General features: G+C 41.3%; 1 protein-coding gene across 12 annotated transcripts in view; it reads left to right on the plus strand.

Annotated features, from left to right (window-relative positions):
* The first annotated feature begins 11,319 nt into the window (after window positions 1-11,319).
* The window catches only part of SETD5 (SET domain containing 5), a 79,953-nt gene continuing 73,354 nt past the window's right edge, over window positions 11,320-17,918 (plus strand). For all 12 annotated transcript variants that reach the window (XM_042910121.1, XM_042910146.1, XM_042910112.1 and 9 more), the window contains exon 1: window positions 11,320-11,511. The gene's annotated coding sequence lies outside the window, so the exon portion shown is untranslated. The remainder of the gene's footprint in view (window positions 11,512-17,918) is intronic.

Consider the following 17,918-nt stretch of genomic DNA (forward strand, 5'->3'; position numbering starts at 1 on the left):
TGGAGCCTGCTTCCGATTCTGTGTCTCCCTCTCTCTCTGCCCCTCCCCCGTTCATGCTCTGTCTCTCTCTGTCCCAAAAATAAATAAATGTTAAAAAAAAAAAAAAAAAAAGATCCAAAGGCTACTAAAATGCTCCGGGATTTGAGTTTCGAGTATTTCTTTTCAGGCTTCATAGCAGTTCCTATTTTCCATTGTAGCAGGTAAAAAGCTACCCTGGCTTAATGGAAAAGAAAAGAACATAATCAGAACATTTTGGGCCCCACTGCATTGCCTGTGCAGCTTTGCTCTTTAGTTTTTTGAGTTGGTTTTACCTCACCTTTAAAAAAATGAAGCATTTACATTTTGTGAAATAGTGTTGGCCCCATGACAAGATGAAATCTCACAAGACCAACTGGAAAGTTTACCATCTGCCTTACAAATTAAAATATGCATGTTATTGAAATCAATACATGAAAATAGAGGACTAGGACTGATTAAAGGAATGGCAGATATTTTACTGTTAGCAGTATAGGACATTGCTGTTGTAAACAGCAAATACACTGATGAGACCAACAAGCCAAACTTAATTTTTCTGTCAGCACAGAAAGTCACACATTAACCTGCCAAAAGTATTTTTGTTTTTAAAATGATTGCAGACACACTGATGTATCTTTGAATTAAAAACTTTATGAGAATTCTATTTTCTCTTGGATCTGTATTCATATTTAGCTGTTTTTCCAGTTGCAGAAAACTGAGACAGTAGAAAATAAAAAGAACATTAAGTCCTTGTGACAGTGGTGCTTGCCTGGGACAAAGAGTGGTTGGGTACATGTGGGATTCTTTATAGTATTCAGAGTTTATTTGGGAGTTTCTGGCTGCATTCAGCCTAGATTTTCAGTGTCATGTTAGTAATATATTAGTACTACTCATTCCCTTCTTAAATAGCTCATGTTCAGACACAGCACTTCTTTCTTTTGAAAGAGTTCACACTAGCAGCATAGCCAACAGCCCTAGTAGTCTGGTTTCTCTCTGATCTACTACCCCATACTTCAGAATGAATTAGAAATGAGACATTTATAAGGGGTGTGTATCCTAGACTGGAGTTTTTACTGTCAGAATGCACCGTTACACTATTTTGGGTTCAACATAAAACAATCTTTCACATCTAATACACCATTTTAACGTCTGTTGGTCAGTAATCTGTAGAACTGGGAAAGTACAAGGGCCCTATCTCTTGTCACCACTGTTTACCATGTGCCTGACAGTACCTACCAGCGTGGGCATAGTTGCTAATAAACAAGTATTTTTGCATGTTGGCCTAATTTTTAATTGTAACAAACTTGGGTTTGAGCCATCATAGCTTTAGTTCTATGAAATACCACTGTAGAAACATGTCAAGACTAATTTTAAGATGATGTACATATGCAGTGTACACTCTCTACCACTTTGCTATCTTCCTCCCATTAGGTTTTTTAATATGGTGACAACAGGAAATGGGCTGAAGACTGAAGAACTGGGATGGGGCTATACATGATGCAATCACCAAGTAGTTATGTGACCTTGAACCCGGCCTCCTGTACCATGGGAATGTGAAAAGGGAAGGGAATCTGAACACAAAATGACTTATGAACCAGACATTCTGTTATTGTTAGAGTCCATAAACTTGAGGGAAACAAAAAAAAGATTTCATAAGTTTAATGGAAGTATGACGGTTATCTCCTAAGGACTGACAATGTCTAGGGCTAGAAAGAGAAACATTTGTTGAAATGTTCCTTTTAAAATAGTAGGAAGACTTTCAGGGAACTGCCAAAACTGTACGTTCTGGTATATCCGACGGTTATCTCCTAAGGACTGACAATGTCTAGGGCTAGAAAGAGAAACATTTGTTGAAATGTTCCTTTTAAAATAGTAGGAAGACTTTCAGGAAACTGCCAAAACTGTACGTTCTGGTATATCCATGTTAGATATGGCTCAGGTCTCCACTGCATGGGCCCAAAGCTGAAGATTGAAAAAACAGGAAGTATTTTTAAAAGGTCTGTAAAATACCAACAAGTCCAGTAAAGCTTATGAGTGTTTAATATTAGTGAGTTAAGCATAAAGATAGATATCCTTATTTTCAACACAGCTTTTCCCAAGTTTAGGTGAGGTGTTTTGTGGGAATTTCAGGGGATATGGTGAAAGTTTTGTACCTTGGTACATTTCTTTTTTTTAAAGCTCAGAGGAAACAGGTCTCTCCTGCACCAAATTTTAAGAATGTACATACAGGGCACCTAGGTGGCTCAGTCGGTTGAACGTCCGACTTGAATTCAGCTCAGGTCATGATCCTACGGTCATGGGATCCAACCTCCACACAAGCATAGAGCTGGGTTAAGATTCTCTCTAGTGTCCAACTTCAGCTCAAATCATGATCTCATGGTTTATGCTGAGCCCTGCATTGGGCTCCTTGTTGTCAGTACAGAACCAGCTTTGCATCTTCTGTCTCCTTCCCCCTGCCCCTCTGCTGGTGATGGTTCTTTCCCAAAAATAAACATATAAAAAAGAAAAAAGATGCACTCACAGAAGTAACTTTATTTTCGACAGTGATGCTGTTTTATATTATTCCAACTCATTTACATGTCTGCCTTAATAGAAGGCACTGGATTTTTATCTTCACATTCCATTGGTTGAGATATGTTAACTTATTTGCAACTTTTTTTTGTCATTTCATGTATTGGTCATTTGGAAATTACGGTTTACTGAGTTACATAAACCTCCCGAGCCCTGGTCCAGTTTATAATATCTACAAATCATATTTATATCACTACTTAGCTCATTAAAAAAAAAAAAAAAAAAACCCCGAAGTTCCTTTAATCATTAGGAAGAGAAGCTCCTGATAGTGGGTATAAGTTTTCCCAAATTCTAATTTTCACTTCAGAGTTTATCACTGACAAGTGCTGTCAACTGTTTTCTTTGAAAGGTACTTCTTTACACTTAAAAAAAAAAAAAAAAAAGTCTGCCAGGGGCGCCTGGGTGGCTCAGTCGGTTAGGCCTCTTGACTTTGGCTCAGGCCACCATCTCGCGCTCTGAGTTCGAGCCCCGCATCAGGCTCTGCGCTGACAGCTCAGAGCCTGGAGCCTGTTTCAGATTCTGTGTCTCCCTCTCTCTCTGACCCTCCCCCGTTCATGCTCTGTCTCTCTGTGTCTCAAAAATAAATAAATGTTAAAAAAATTTTTAAAAATGTCAGCCAGATAGCCAACTCTGACAGTCATTGAAGTAAAAATGCTGTGAAAAGAAAATCACTAATTCAGCCTGCAAGTCAATCACATGACCGCTTTTTCGTAAGACAACCACTGTACTTTAAACAAGAAGCTGAAGTCCTATATGCAAACTTTGTATTTCAGTACTCATACTAAGACAGGGAAGGAGGCAAACCATAAGAGACTCTTAAATACTGAGAACAAACAGGGTTGATGGGTGGTGTGGGAGAGGGGAAAGTGGGTGATGCGCATTGAGGACGGCACCTATTGGGATGAGCACTGGGTGTTGTATGGAAACCAATTTGACAATAAATTACACATTAAAAAAAAATAAAGTTCCATACTCAAGGTCCAGGTTTCATAAAATAATTTTACTGTTTTCACAGGAAAACTGAAACTCCTACCACCCCTTCCCCTTCCAATGCATGGCAGTCAATACTATAGTTTGATGCCACTGCCTTGATTAATGCCGAGATGCAGGCAGCTTGACCAACTTTTGCTTTTTCACTGTTAGTGAAAATATCAGGATAAACCAGAGGATTTTAAAGAGTTGTTAAAGGGATGCCTGGCTGGCTCAGTCGACAGAGGATACAAATTTTCATCTCAGGGTTTGTGAGCTCAAGCCCCACACTGGTGTAGAGATAACTAAATAAAATAAAATAATTAAATTACTCAACACTTCAGCTGGTTCAGGACATGTTGGGTTTGTTGCCAAGCTTTGACAGAATAGTCTCTGACTAGCTAATGCAAGACAAATACATGCAAAATAACAAGCCCAGCCATGTTTCTCAGGCTTAAATATACTTCTCAAGGCAAGGTATTAACCCAGACTTCAAGTCTGCAACACAGTGTTTAACATGACCATGTACTGTTGAAAAAAATGGCACTGCCGTGATTTTTACTTTTCAACCAGCAGACAATCAGGAATGTCAACTGTGTATATGGCTCTTTGTAAAGTTTCTCAGCTATTGTGCAATGTTTCTCCAGCCCATGTAATATAGTAACTCATCCTTTAAGATATTTCTGTCACTTTTTCTTAGTTTCTTTGCAGTTGATTCTTCCTATGAGAACTGTGCAATATATTACTGTTTAATCTTTTTTCCATTTTTAGACATAGATAGTGGGTGTGGGTTGAACAAGTAGTCTTACAATTTTTTAAACCCAGTGACCCATTCTTTAAAAAATACAGGGGTGCCTGAGTGACTCAGTCGGTTAAGCGTCTGACTCTTGATCTTGGCTCAGGTCATCATCTTGCAGTTCATGTAGGGCTCTGTGCTGACAGTGTGGAGCCTGCTTGGGATTCTCTTTCCCTCTGTGACACTCCCACACTTGTACACGTGCTCTCTCTCTCAAAAAAAAAAAATAATATATATACATATAATTAGTTTTAGAATAAAGTTACTCTTAAAAAGTTGTATTTAGATTTAAAAATTTAGAAGTTTTAAGGAAATATTTAAAACATTGCAGCAACAGAAAGTACTTACATTTATGCTTAGGCAAAACGAAAATTACAGGATTTCAAAATAACAATTGCACAATACTGGGGGTTGCTGGGATTGTAGAAGGTATAACCTAAAAACTAATTTCTAGAAATGTAAATATTCACACCCTAAATACACCGCCTTAAGAAATTCTAGATAATTCAATATATACAGCACCCTTTGATTAGTATCAGTGAGGTCATCACACATTGTATAACCCCTGCACACTTGTGAGAATGAGCTGAAAAGGTAAATAACATCATCTCAGTATTAGGAAAGTTTTGACCCTGAAGGCCTCTTTACGCAACAAGGACACAGCCAGAAAAAAGCACTGTCCTGTCCTCAAGGAGCAATCTAAAAAGGTGGGGGAAAACTTCAATCACACAATTAGTAACTTAATTATAATGGTCAGAAGTGCTGTGACAACATTCAAGTGAGAGACCCAATGTAGCAGAGCTGAGGGCGCCAAGGTAGGCTTCCTTAAGAAGTGTGCTGAGACAGTTCTCAGCAATTGACATGGTCAGTTATTGAGTCCTTTCGCTTCTTTCCATTTTGACTGCCATCACTCTACACCAAATCACCCCATACCTCATGTCTGAACTACTGTAAAAGAACTTCAAATTTCTCCATCCCTGGAACCCATCTGGTATCCTGTAGTCAGATTAATTTCCTAAAAGACTGTTTCCAATAGAGAAAGGTAGTACCATACACCGATAAGGAATACTGACTAAGCAAATCAGACCAGTTTGAATCTAGAATCCCTGGCCCTTAACAGATTAAGGTTTTTCAACCTCAAGGAGTTCTAGTTTTCTACTCTGGAAGATGGGGTTTTATGTATGAGGACCACACTAAATACACTGGCAGTTTAGCACACTATGTGTTACAGAAGTGGCATTCCATGATTATTCATTTCTTCTAACCCAACTATTTACGTTAGCCTTTGCCTATAGCAGGCACTAGAACCATGTTGTCATTATTTATTATAGTAAATAGTTTGGGAAGAGATTTTTAACCAAAGGTCAGGAAAAAGAGGAAAGGTTATGAAGAATGTTGACTGACTTGACCAGAATCCATACCCTAGAGGTGGGGTTAGGTTAGTTGGCTGGTAAAATAATCAATTCTATAAACATAATCTGAAAATATGTTATTGCTGTCAACAGGAAGATCCAATATTAAACATGTTTAAAAAAAACACAAAAACTAAAAAATAGGATGACTAAGTGCCAGGGCAAATTGGTAAAAATCGGTGTTAACTGTGAACTCAAGGCAAAAACCTGGAAAGCAAGATTATTAAATGTAATCATGACTATGAGATGCAATCAAAGAGGCAGAAATAGCCTCTGTAATCACCAAGAAGGTATATACCATGATATCAGGATACTCAGGTTCAACCCTGGCTTGGATAAAATAAACCTCAATGTTTAATTCCATGCTACTAACAGCTCTCTAATAATCCAGTTTCTTACCCACTCCATCAAGAATGGGGAGTCATGGATAAGGAAAAAAAAGTCTTCTGAAATATGTCCTCCAGCATATAGTAGTAGGCCAGTAGGTAAAATAACAAAAAATTCCCAGCCTGCCAAAGTGCTCTACATAAGATTGGCCTAAAAATAGTCAAAGTAGTCTTATCCTTGTGATGCTGATCCCTATCAAATTCTGGATTAACAGTTGCAAAGCATAATGATACCAAACCTCTTTGCATAAAAAATACATGGCAGGAACATTATGTGGCTCAAATTTTGCCAATCTAAAAAAATGTAAAAAGCCTTTACAAAACCTTCAACTTTCTCAAAGTAAGAAGTGTTCAATATACTTTTGTCCTAGAAGCATAAGAAACAATATGGCTTGGGGTCATATAGGGTGGCTCAGTCAGTTGAGCATCCAACTCTTGATTTTGGCTCAGGTGGTGATCCCAGGGTTGTGGGATAAAGCCCCAAGCACTGCATCAGGCTTCGTGCTGAAAGTGGAGCCTAAGATTCTCTCTCTTCCTCTGCCCCTCTCTCCTGCTCACATGCTCTGTAAAAAAACAAAAACAAAAAACAAACACAGAACATGGCTCTATTACAAAAGGAGATAGATAGCTGGTTTATTAAAAAATAAAGCCAAAGGAAGTGAAGCACAGGAAGGGGATAAGTGCAATGGTTTATACAGGAAACCCAAGGAAGAGCTCAACAGTGGACAGATGCATTCAGAGACCATGATGCAGTAGTCTCTTCTATAAATAGAATGAGACTTGGGTTAAGTATGACCCTAAAATTTCTCCATAAAAGGAGACATGTGTCTGTGTTTTGTAGACTTTGCTATTATTTGAAAACCAATTTCACATATAAATTAATAAAACCAACATTTATTAAGTACCCAGCTCTGTGTTCAGGCATTGGGGAATCAAAAATAAGTCCCTGAGGAATGCATTTATTGGGAAAACAGACAAGAAAGGCAATACTATGGTTTTTTAAAAATGTATTTGGAATATTTAGTATCTGTTTTACAAAAAAAAAAACAATCTGACCTGCAGGTTTCCAAAATTTATTAAACATCAGTACTCATTGTCTCAACATGTTTTTCCATTCATTCAGTTTTTTGAAAGGGAAAAAAAAAGTTGAGGGAACAAATTACAAAGTAAAGAACACACAAAATATTAGAGGTCTCTCTGAAACTGTAACCATTTTTGTCAGATATATAGGTGTACTATAGCCCAGGGGCTGTATATCCAGTGTGGTCCCTGAGTCCCCAATATCAGAAGCAAATAAGGAACTTGATACGGAATTCCAGTGCCTCCCACCCCTCTGCCTTAACTGGATTCAGAATCTTTGGGTATGGGACTGGAAGTCTGCAGTAAACAGTAACTGGTGTGCACTGACCGGTTTTAAGATTCTCATCCTAAAGGTCTTGTAAGTGTAAGACATTTTAAGTAAAAAAATTGTCATTTACAACATGTTATATTAGCAGATAAATCAAATATTTTGGTGTTAGGATAGATCTATTAATTTACACTTTATCAGGATGAAACTTCCATATGACAGGCATATGACACTTAGGCCCTGGCCTCCTCTGATGAAGTTTCTCCAAAAACGAAACCTTATAGGACTGAAATTTAGGCCTGGTTTCATTGGCATCAGATATAGTCCCTATTCCTAGCTAAACTTCTGTCACTATTATGGTTTAATGAAATCCCACTTTCCTAAAATTCATTACGCATTGGTTTTTGAAATCCAAACTAGTCAACGCCTGCTTTGCTTTCTCAACATACTGTTGTCCAAGGCAGGTTTAAAGTAACGGCTTGTTGAATTTGGCTCTCAGCTAAGTACAGCTAAAGTATACAGATAAAGGTAAAACAAGCAGGGAAGATAAAAATAAACTAAATAGGCCAACTTTTGCTTCCTTAGTGCTCAGCATGAAGAGAAAGTTATCAACATTCACATTAAGTATTCAGCAACCCACAACACAAGTTTGTGGCTACAGCTACAATTTATACTGTGGCAATTTAAATTACATAAAGTTGAAAATTCAGTTCTTTAGTCACACTAGCCACATTTCCAGTGCAACAGTAATATAGGGTTAGTGGCTACTACATTGGTTGGCAAAAAGGCAGAACATTCCCGTCCCTGCAGATTCTATTGGACAGTACTAATCTAGAGCACAAGCTTACAAAACTATTCAGAGATCAATAACCTATCAAACCTTATAAAGACATCTACATGTCACCCATTCCATTTTTCTTAGGATTGGCAAGGCATCAAGGCACATTCTAGCAGCTTAGTGGTACAAGACTCAACAAGAACCTGTGCCCTCAAGAAGCTCTGAATAGTTAAGAGAATTTAAACAAGCAATAACAACCTGAGAAATGCTGATTCAACCTGCTGAGATCAGGAGAAAGCACTGCTAACCTTTCTTTAGAGGTGTTTGGCTTATAGGATGATAGATCACAGAAGTCAAGATCATAGGGGAGAGGGTATTTGAAAAGGAAGGAGCGCCGAGGGCACTGTTCCAGAAGGAACCAGCCTACAAAGAGGTATGACAACGTCACTATGATTTGGGTAAACGATCAGTCCAGAATGACTCGAGAGGTCTATGTAGAAAACTGTAGCAAATGAAAAAGTTGTTGAGAAAAGCCAATTGAGGGACCTTGTACATCGCCTTCATGTTGATGAATTCAGAATTCATCCTGTGAGTAGTTAGAAGCCAGTTAAGAGTTGCATCAGTCATTATTGGCTCTACCTCTATGTTAGGACAACTGTCCCAACAACACAGAAGATGCTACCAGGAGGCAGAGACACCAGTTTGGAAGCTATCAACATTAAGGCAATCAAGCCCAGTTACTAACTGATGAGAAAATAAATAAAGATGGATTAAGAGACATTCAAAGGAGGTAAAAGGGAGATATTGCTGAACCTCATATCCAATTCTCAGTAAGGCAGTACTCAAGGTCATCTGGACTGTGAAGAGGATCAAGGAATAGAATCCTAGTTGAGGACAAAGATAAAATGTAAAACAAGGTAAACATTCCAGAAAATCCATAAAGGAGGAATAAATGATTTGCTGGGTAAGGGTGAGGCCTCTGCTCAAACTGTGTAGCCTTAATTGGTGGTACATCCAATCTGTCTGGTTTCACAACTCACCTGGCTGCAAAAAACAGGACAGGAGAAAGCCAATGTTATGTCTGGGGGCTGAAAGAGCAAGTACAACAAATACAAAATAGTCTCAAAGTAGGAGTGTGAATTGCTAAGATCCTTAACCCTAGGGATGCAAGGGAAGGGGTCTTAAATATTTAAGATTACTATTTAATCTGAAATGCTCTATTTCGGTGGTGTAAGCAAGGTCTTCAAAGGGGGTAAAAACCTCTGATAGTCATGCCTTTAATCTATTTCCTTTTATCTACAGGAAAAATACTACAAAAAGGATCTTGAAGTTGTAATAACACGCAGTTTTGCTGCATAAAATCAGCCCAAGGTGAACGCCTGGACTCCCATTTCCCTCCTCCACCCCTATTATAATTACTTTGTGACACAAACTCAAGTCTGTGGGAAGAGAGAAATCTTACACCTGCTCAATCTCCCTGCAGGACAACGCCCAGGCACCAGGTTAAGCCTGGGCAAGAGTCCCGCCCACAATCGAGAAGCAGCGACTTGACATGGAGGCTATGACGAGATCGCGGGGGAGGGAGGGATTCTTCTAGGCCCAAGGCGGTCCTTAGGAGACAGGAGGCAGCAAAGAACTCCCATAAAGGTATTGCAGCACTCCCCTCCCCCTACCGAGAAGGGTGCGGCCTTCACTCCGCCTCCTCCACTGCAGATCCCTCAGGATTGCAGCTCGCGCCGATTTTTGGAGAACACGCACCTCCCTCCCACAAACCAGCAAGACTGACCCCCGCTCCTTTCCCCCACCCCCGCGAGTCCGAGAGCAGATCCGGCTTGTCTCGTCCTTAAGGTGGCGGGCGCCCGGGGCGGAGCCGCCGTCGCCGCCACCCAGAAGCCTCAACCCAGCAGCCCGCCTCCGCCTCCAGCGCGCGCTTCCTGCCACGTTGCGCAGGGGCGCAGGGCCAGACACTGCGGCGCTGGGCCTTGGGAAGGACCGTACCAACGACCTCCTCCCCGCCACCCCTACCGAACCGCTTAGTGGTTTCGCTCATTTGGGACCCGAGCCAATGACAAGGGGCCGTTCCCCGGGCTTCAGTAACCAATCAGACGCCGAAGCCTAGCAGGCGGCGGGTAAACCGACTCCTTCCAAGGAAGGGGCGGGTGGCCAGACGCCCGCGCGGGAGGCACTTTCCCTGACACCCCCCCCCACCCCCCACCCCCCACCGCGGGAGGTCGACCGCGCCCGCTCCTCCAGCCCTCTCCCCACCCCAACTACCTACCCATCCCACCCAGGGAGCAACGCGAGAGTCCCCAAGCGGCTGCGCACTCTCGAGGCTGTAACTGACAGGCGCTTTACTCCAACCAAAACACGCCATTTGTGTTTTCACACACGGCGGGAGGAAAAGCGGCCAATCAGTGACAAGAGGTGAGCCGGAAGCGCTCCTCCCTCTGCAGGAGCAATGGCTCCATCCGGATTCGAGCCTTTTCCGCTCTTCTCCCTCCCCCTCCGGTTGCCGCAGGGCGGGCCGCACTCCTGCCTGCCTCTGACCACCTCTTTCCCTTCCAGCTTAACAAACGTTATATTCCCGACTTCCCGAGGGGGAAGGCAAACCCCATCTATCGGCCAGACCGCATCAACCACCCATCTCCCCCAATCCACCGGACCCCCCCCTCCCACCAGAGTACCGCTCCCCTACCTAGCCGAGGCTCTCTGAGGAGCCGGAGCCCCAGAGCACAGCCTCTTCTCTAGGCGGCCCCGGCGGCTTCCGCTGATTGGCGGCGAGCTGGCCAATGGATGCGGGGCGGTGGGCGGAGAGGCCAATGGCGCGGCGGGAGGGGGCGTGTCCCGGGTGCCCCTGGCGCCGGCGCTGGGAATCCCCGTGCGGTCAGTGGCGTTTCCGCTCGGGCAGCGGGCTGAGTGAGCTGCCGCCGCCGCCGCCGCCGCCGCCGCCGGGGGAGGGGCGGCCGCCGCCCGCCTGCGCTGAGAGACTCACGCAGCCCCAGTCCCGCCAGTCCGCCAACACTGTAGTGCCGGCCCCCCCTCCTTCCCTGGCCCTTCCCCCTCCCCGCCTTTGGCTCGCTCCGCCTTTCTGCCCCCCACCCCCACTTCACGGGCACGGGCCATTCCCGGCCAGGAAACGCCGTGGCGCCGCGTTGGGCCTAACTCGAGTCCTGCTGCCTCCCGGGAGTGCTGTGCGCCGCAGCCCGGGCCCAGGCCCCGGCAGCGCCTGGGACAAGGTAAGGGTCCGACAGAAAAGAGAGACCTACCCTCACGACCGGGCCCTGGGGGAGGGAAGGGTCACCTCCTCCGTCTCCCCGCGCTCGCTCTCGGGACGTGGGCCTGGCCCTCCCCAGGCTCTTAGTAGGAGGATGCTGCCCCTTCTCATCCCTCTCGCCGCCCCACACACACCGTTGCACCCTTCTTTCTCAGAGGTAGAGTCCCCCTCCGTAATCTAGTCGACCCCACTACCCTTTTCGTGCCTTTCCTGGGTCAGGACGCTTCCCCTCCCCCACGCCTCTTCACCCCTTTTCCTGGGAACTGCCTACTCCACGTTTACCTTTTACTTAAGGATAGGCCTCTCCCTACCCTCTTCTAAAAATGCACAGGCATACTTTTTTTTCTCTCTCCCCTAACCCCCGCCCCCACCCCCTTTCGCGCGGCCTTGTGACAACTCTGATCTCTGGGGGAGGGGGAGCCTTAATCCCCCCCCCTCCGTAATGTTCCTGGACGCCTTCACTATCGTTCTCGTGTCCCCATCTCAGATGATTGCTTCTTTTCCCACACTAAAGACGTTACCTTCGCCACCCCCACTTCACATTCTTGGGCTCTCAGTGGCGTATGCCCCAGTATCTGAGATAGCCTCGTTGAATTTGTAGGGTTCAGGCTTGGAGTTGAGCCAGATTGTGTCGTTTTTCCTGCCTTGGGCGTGGAGAGCGATCATTTGAGAACGTCTTGAAAAGCAGAAAAATTCCCCTTTATGAATTCCTTTTACCTCTGCGTGGAAGCCAGTGATGTGAGGTGAATGGTGGTGAGAAAAAGCCCTGGTTTTTTAAGTAGGTGAATTGCGTGAGAGGGAAAGTTGAACTGTTGGGAAAGCCCCTTCTATGCTAATTTATTCTATAGGGCGCCTTTGCTCGTCTCACTTCTTAGGAATAACTGGTCTTTCCCTTGGATACTGATGCTGCAGCCAGCTCTGCTGGTCTGGGTCAGGGGTGCGTGTATGACCTGCGTTTTCTGCTTTCTCATGTTACTTGTGCAATGTGTTCACCAGTAACTCATTTCTTACCCAGAGCTCAGGGTTCCATTGGGCTTTGTCTGTACTTTAGTTCATTTCTCCAATTTACCCCGTGGTCATGGTGCTGAAAGAATCCCCAGGTTCCCTGCTAATTTCCTTTATAACTTGACTAGGCAAGTTGCTTTTAAATGACATATTTGTGATCAAGGTCATATTTACATTATTTTGTTGGGCAGATGTTGCAAGGCTATACTTTTGATTTGGGAGGATCCACTTGAGTGTTGAGAGATTTTTCAGGAGAATATGTATCTCCAATTTGGGAAAATTTTTTGGTGGTTAATTTTATGTTATTGATGTTTTTAGGTCACTCAGAGAAAAGTTGTAAGTGGTAATTTTAGATGTGTGGAATCTGAGCTAGGACTGAAGCAATATTCACATAACCAGAGGTTTCTGGGCCTCTTGGAAGACACAGGACAATTTTTTTTATATTGGATTTCTTCCAGTTTTCTCAAGAGGATCATTAGTTTTCTTCTGTAGCCCAAAATTCTGGCCCGTTATGGGATTAGAGTCTTTAAGGGTTACTCTGTCATTATGTATAGAAAAATGAATTATGCCCTTCGATAGTACAAGACACAAGGCTCTACCTCTAGCTGCAAATTTAAATTTGACTATAAAGAGTGAAAATTGACCTTTTAAAGATGAAAAGTTAATCTTCATTCCTAGATTGCTGGCTTAATTTAAAAATAGATATTTAGAATTTATTTGGTAAATTTTGATTTTTTTAAATAAAAAGGTCTTAGTTTAAAAGGGTGACTTTAGGACTGTTTGTTTCTAAAAGCATAATTCCAGCCCTTCTGGCATGGAGCACTGGTCCAAAAAAAAGAAAAAAGAGTGTGTAAGGAGTGGGGGTGGGGTGAGGAGAAGGTTGTTCCTTTGGGTTGGATCACAGGGGTGAGTATACAAGGCAGCAGCAGCTGCTGGCTCTGGAGCTCTGGTTGCTACGTGAGAAGCTTGAGTAGTGCTGGCTGCTGTCTCCAGGGAAGGACAGCAGTGCAGCGTCCATTAATGCTGTTGGCTGCAGGGAGCTGCACTTAGGCGATGGCTGCTTCAGGACTAAGAAGAAACCTTGCTTTCCTGGGAATTTTCACTGCTGAGCTGGTTTGCATTTTATTGGTGGGGAGATGAGAGCAATTCATAACCTTTTACCCATTTATGGATATCAGCATCTGGAAACTGGATCATAGTTAAAGATCCTTCTTATTTTTGTTTTTTGTGGGGGTTTTTTGTTGTTGTTGTTGTTTGTCAGATTTTTGGTGTTCATCTGGGGATTTGTGCTTGCATAGGTCTGAAAGTTCCATTAGTTTTAATTTTTGAATCCCTTTATAACCAAAGTTAATAAGAATTTAAGGATCTTTCTGAGAACCAGAATGGGAAAAATCAGTTCTTTTTTCTGCAACTGACATGTTTCCTCCATCTCTTTAATTACTGAATTTTGACATTTTATTGTTTGTTTCCTTCCTTCCCTCAAGTTGTTAGGCCACATTTACCTCATTAAATAGATGTTTTGCTAAACATATTACTACATTTGGAATTGTAAACTCTAAGAAGAAGTACTCTTTTTGGAATGATTTCTAAATATAAATTTCAGAAGTATTTTCTTAATTTCTGTATTAGTATAGACTTCTCCAGATTAGATTATTTCTTTGGCGTTTGACCTAAAATATTGATTCATTATATATATGTTGGATATAGTCTTCTAAGATCACAAGGATGTTTGTTTGGCCATGATCCATCTGAAATAAAGGATGTACCAGAAGGAATATTTAGAAATCGAGTAAGTCTAGAGTACAGGATACCTGAGAAGATAGCCTCTGAGCCCCCTTATGTGGTCTCTCCCTCCACAGCTCCTGCACATTAGGCAGATCTCTGATTAGGCAGAACAGTTTGTTGAGTATGGAAGTACTTGAAGGAGAACCATCACTCAGATATACCACCACTCATACAGTATTTAACAGATACCCATGTGTTTTCTTCCCCCACACCCCCAAGACTCTTGCCTCCTATTTTTTTTTCCCTTAGAATTTTCATATTTTCAGTCTCGTGTTCATGTACTTAAATCCCACAGTCATCTATAATGTGTAATATGATTCTGGCATTTGTGGCAGGGAATTAAAAAGAATGGAAATGAATTTTGTCATTCACAAATGTGGCTTGCATTGTCGTCTCTCAATGATACAAACAGACTAATGAAACAGAACCTTAATGAATAATATTTTAGGTGGTTCTATTTTTATTAGTATCACATATAAAAGATCCCATATCAAATAAAGATGGTTTCACTTATACTGGTTGTTTAACATAGCTTAGGTATAAATATGTCTTTTAGTTTACATAGTATGAAAGTTACCTTGTAAAATAATTGCTTTTTCAGTTGTATATCCTATTGTTTAGAACCCTTTGTGGTCTTGATGTAATCATTTTCTGAAAGATCATAGAAACCCTTTTCATAGGATTTATTTAACCAGTATGCTTGAGAATTTTTATATCTTCTACTCTTTTGTGTCTGGGATCTTACATCCTTTCTGAACTTATTCTGGCCTTTCTGGGGGAGAGTTGCCATTTCATTTTTTTATTTTCGATGGGAAAATAATATAGTGCAAAATGGAGATATGTAGACAACCACTTTCACTTTATCCTCTTTGTATTGAAATAACTTATGAAACGAGACAGTAGTTAACAAGTCGTAAATTGGATGCATCTTATTATTGAAAATTGGATAATGATCTAGAATAAAATTTTCTTCTAACTTCTGGTTCAGCTCTGGTGATTTGTCAATTTAATTTGAAACTAGAAGGCCTAGTAGTGAATTTGATTTATAAAAATTGTTTCAGGTGTGGAAACTAAAACTTCTTGATAGGAATATTTTCTTTATGACAAACAAAACTTACTCTGAACTCTGTAAAATCTGTGAGATAATGTATATTTAGTAATACAGCTAGTGATTATTTGTAATTTGGTTAAAAACATCTTTTCAGAGGCACTCCGTAGAAAGTAAGTGTAATGCATCTGTGATAGACAAGGATTGTTACCATTCCTTACTGTGAAAAATTCCAAAATATGTAGTGAAATGACATTTTTAACCTTTCACTTGCTTCAGTGATTGATTTCTCTTCTGGTGAAGGTTCAGAGAAATTGATGAAAGATGGAATACCATTTCTTTCAGTTATCAATACATATTTTGTTAAGTCATTTAGTCTTATGAAAAGTGTCCTATTTTATATTCAGTTCTATAAATGTTACCCAGGAATGGTGTGTGTGTGTTGGGGGGTTGCTGTTAGAAAGCATCACCTTAGAAAAAGCTTTTAACACTTTATAAAGGAAACCATGAGAGATAATAAAGAAACAATGACGCTAAATCTCAGCCTACTGTATAGGAACCTTCACTGAACAAGGAATTTGTAATCCTATCCTGTCTCACTCAGTTTTTCTATCATATTGATTTTGTTTGTTGAATACCGCAGGGAAAGATGTAAGGGTCACATTAAGTATATTTGGTATAAATACAGGAAAAAAGGAATTTTCTGCTTATTGGAATAATATCTTTGTATTTTTAAACACTAAGCTTATTGGTCAGTTTTGCCTTATGTATATGAGTGTTGGTTTGGTCTGACTGCTTTCTCTTCTGAGCTTTTCTGTCTTCCTTGTAGTCTGAGAATTCTCAGAGTTTTGATGGCAAATTGAAGTAGTAAGAATTATTTCCTTACCTATGTTAGTTATGTACACCCAGAGCAGGGGATACACCTTGGCCTATGTTATGAATCATAAAATAAGCAGTGGATATGGGAATTTGTAAGAATTTGTTTCTATCTGGGGGTTCAAGTTTTTGATGTGCTACGTAATTGAGGGAAAATGCCGTATTCCTTGCTGCTCTGTTTGAAAAATAGATGGAAGCATGGGAGGAGCCTCAGACTTCTGCAGCAGGATTTGGTCTGAGTAGAAAAGGAAGATTTTTGTTTCAAATTGCCAGCTGCTTATGTCAGACTGACTCCCTTATTATGCTTTTAGCTGGCCTGTCAATATGGCCAAACAGCTAGATAAGTGCGGGGCAGGACAAAGGGCTCTTTGCACAGCGGGGAGGCAGTGTTGGTGGGGGAGGGGCAGGAGGTAGGAAAGGCAGGAGGAGGAGGAGGTTCTTTTCCCGGGGAGATTATTCAGTTTGGCATACAGTTAAAGAAATCATTTATAGTTTCCACTCGAGCATTGAATTTGTGCCAACTATATACTCTTAACCCCAAATTTAGTTTATCCCTGAATATCAGGTAGCGATTCATCCCCTCCTCCTAGGAAAAATTAAAAAACTAAAGCTTTGTGTAGGTTAAAAGAAAATAAATCCCATGCCCACCACCCTTCTAAATACAAGTCACCTCCTGAGGAGACTGGTTCTAGAGCATCTGACAGCAGAATTTTCATTAAGAAATGGAAAAGAATATTTTATCTGTATGAAACTTCTTTATTTCAGTACATATACTGTCCTTACTTAGATTGGGATTAGGCCACAATAGGTAGAATAATTTGTTGTGCTTTGTGAAATAGTTGCATAGTGTTAGCTCCAATTTCATTTCATTTAAGATTTTTTTTTTTTTAAGTAATCTCTACATCCAGCGCCTGACCCAGTATGGGACTCGAACTCACAACCCTGAGATCAGGAGTCCCATGTTCTACCTACTAAGCCAGCCAGGTCCCCCTGTTAGCTCCATTTTTAGATCAGTAATATGGAGCACCTCCAGCCTTCATGTGTTGGATTGCCATCATGTAAAATGCAAACTGAAGAAAGGCTACTTGTCTCATCCCTACTTCCTGGAGAACCAGATATTACCTGGAGATTACTTCTTCCCCACCCACCCTCTTTTAGGTTAGGCACAACCTAGTTTGATACATTTGTGCTCAGCTCCCAGCACAATGTGGGGTGGTTGCATTCAGCTTATTAAAATCAGTATGAATCACGGAGTTGGAAGAAATCTGTCATCTGGCCCTTTAAGCAAAATCACAATGAAATATTTCAAAGTTTGGGCCCCTTTGAAGTTTTCATTAAAATATTAAACCAGTCAATATCCTGAGAAGTATTTTTAGTTACTTTTAAAACAAATGTAAAACAAACAATACATATAGTTCTTTAAAAAAATATATATATATTAAAGAATTGCATTCATATACAAATTAGATAAGCAATTATTTGGATTACAAAAGGATTCTTCTTTTATAAAGAGTATATGCTGAGATTCTTTTAAGTGCTTAATATAATTTAAGAGAATTTGATTTTTGGAAATAATTGGTTGGAACCCAGTTTTCCAAGGGTACATCTGTTAACTTGAATTGAGATACTACCTGTTTTGCAGTATTACTAAACTA

This window comes from Panthera leo, chromosome A2, assembly GCF_018350215.1.
Source record: "Panthera leo isolate Ple1 chromosome A2, P.leo_Ple1_pat1.1, whole genome shotgun sequence".
In the NCBI taxonomy this organism is placed as follows: Eukaryota; Metazoa; Chordata; class Mammalia; order Carnivora; family Felidae; genus Panthera; species Panthera leo.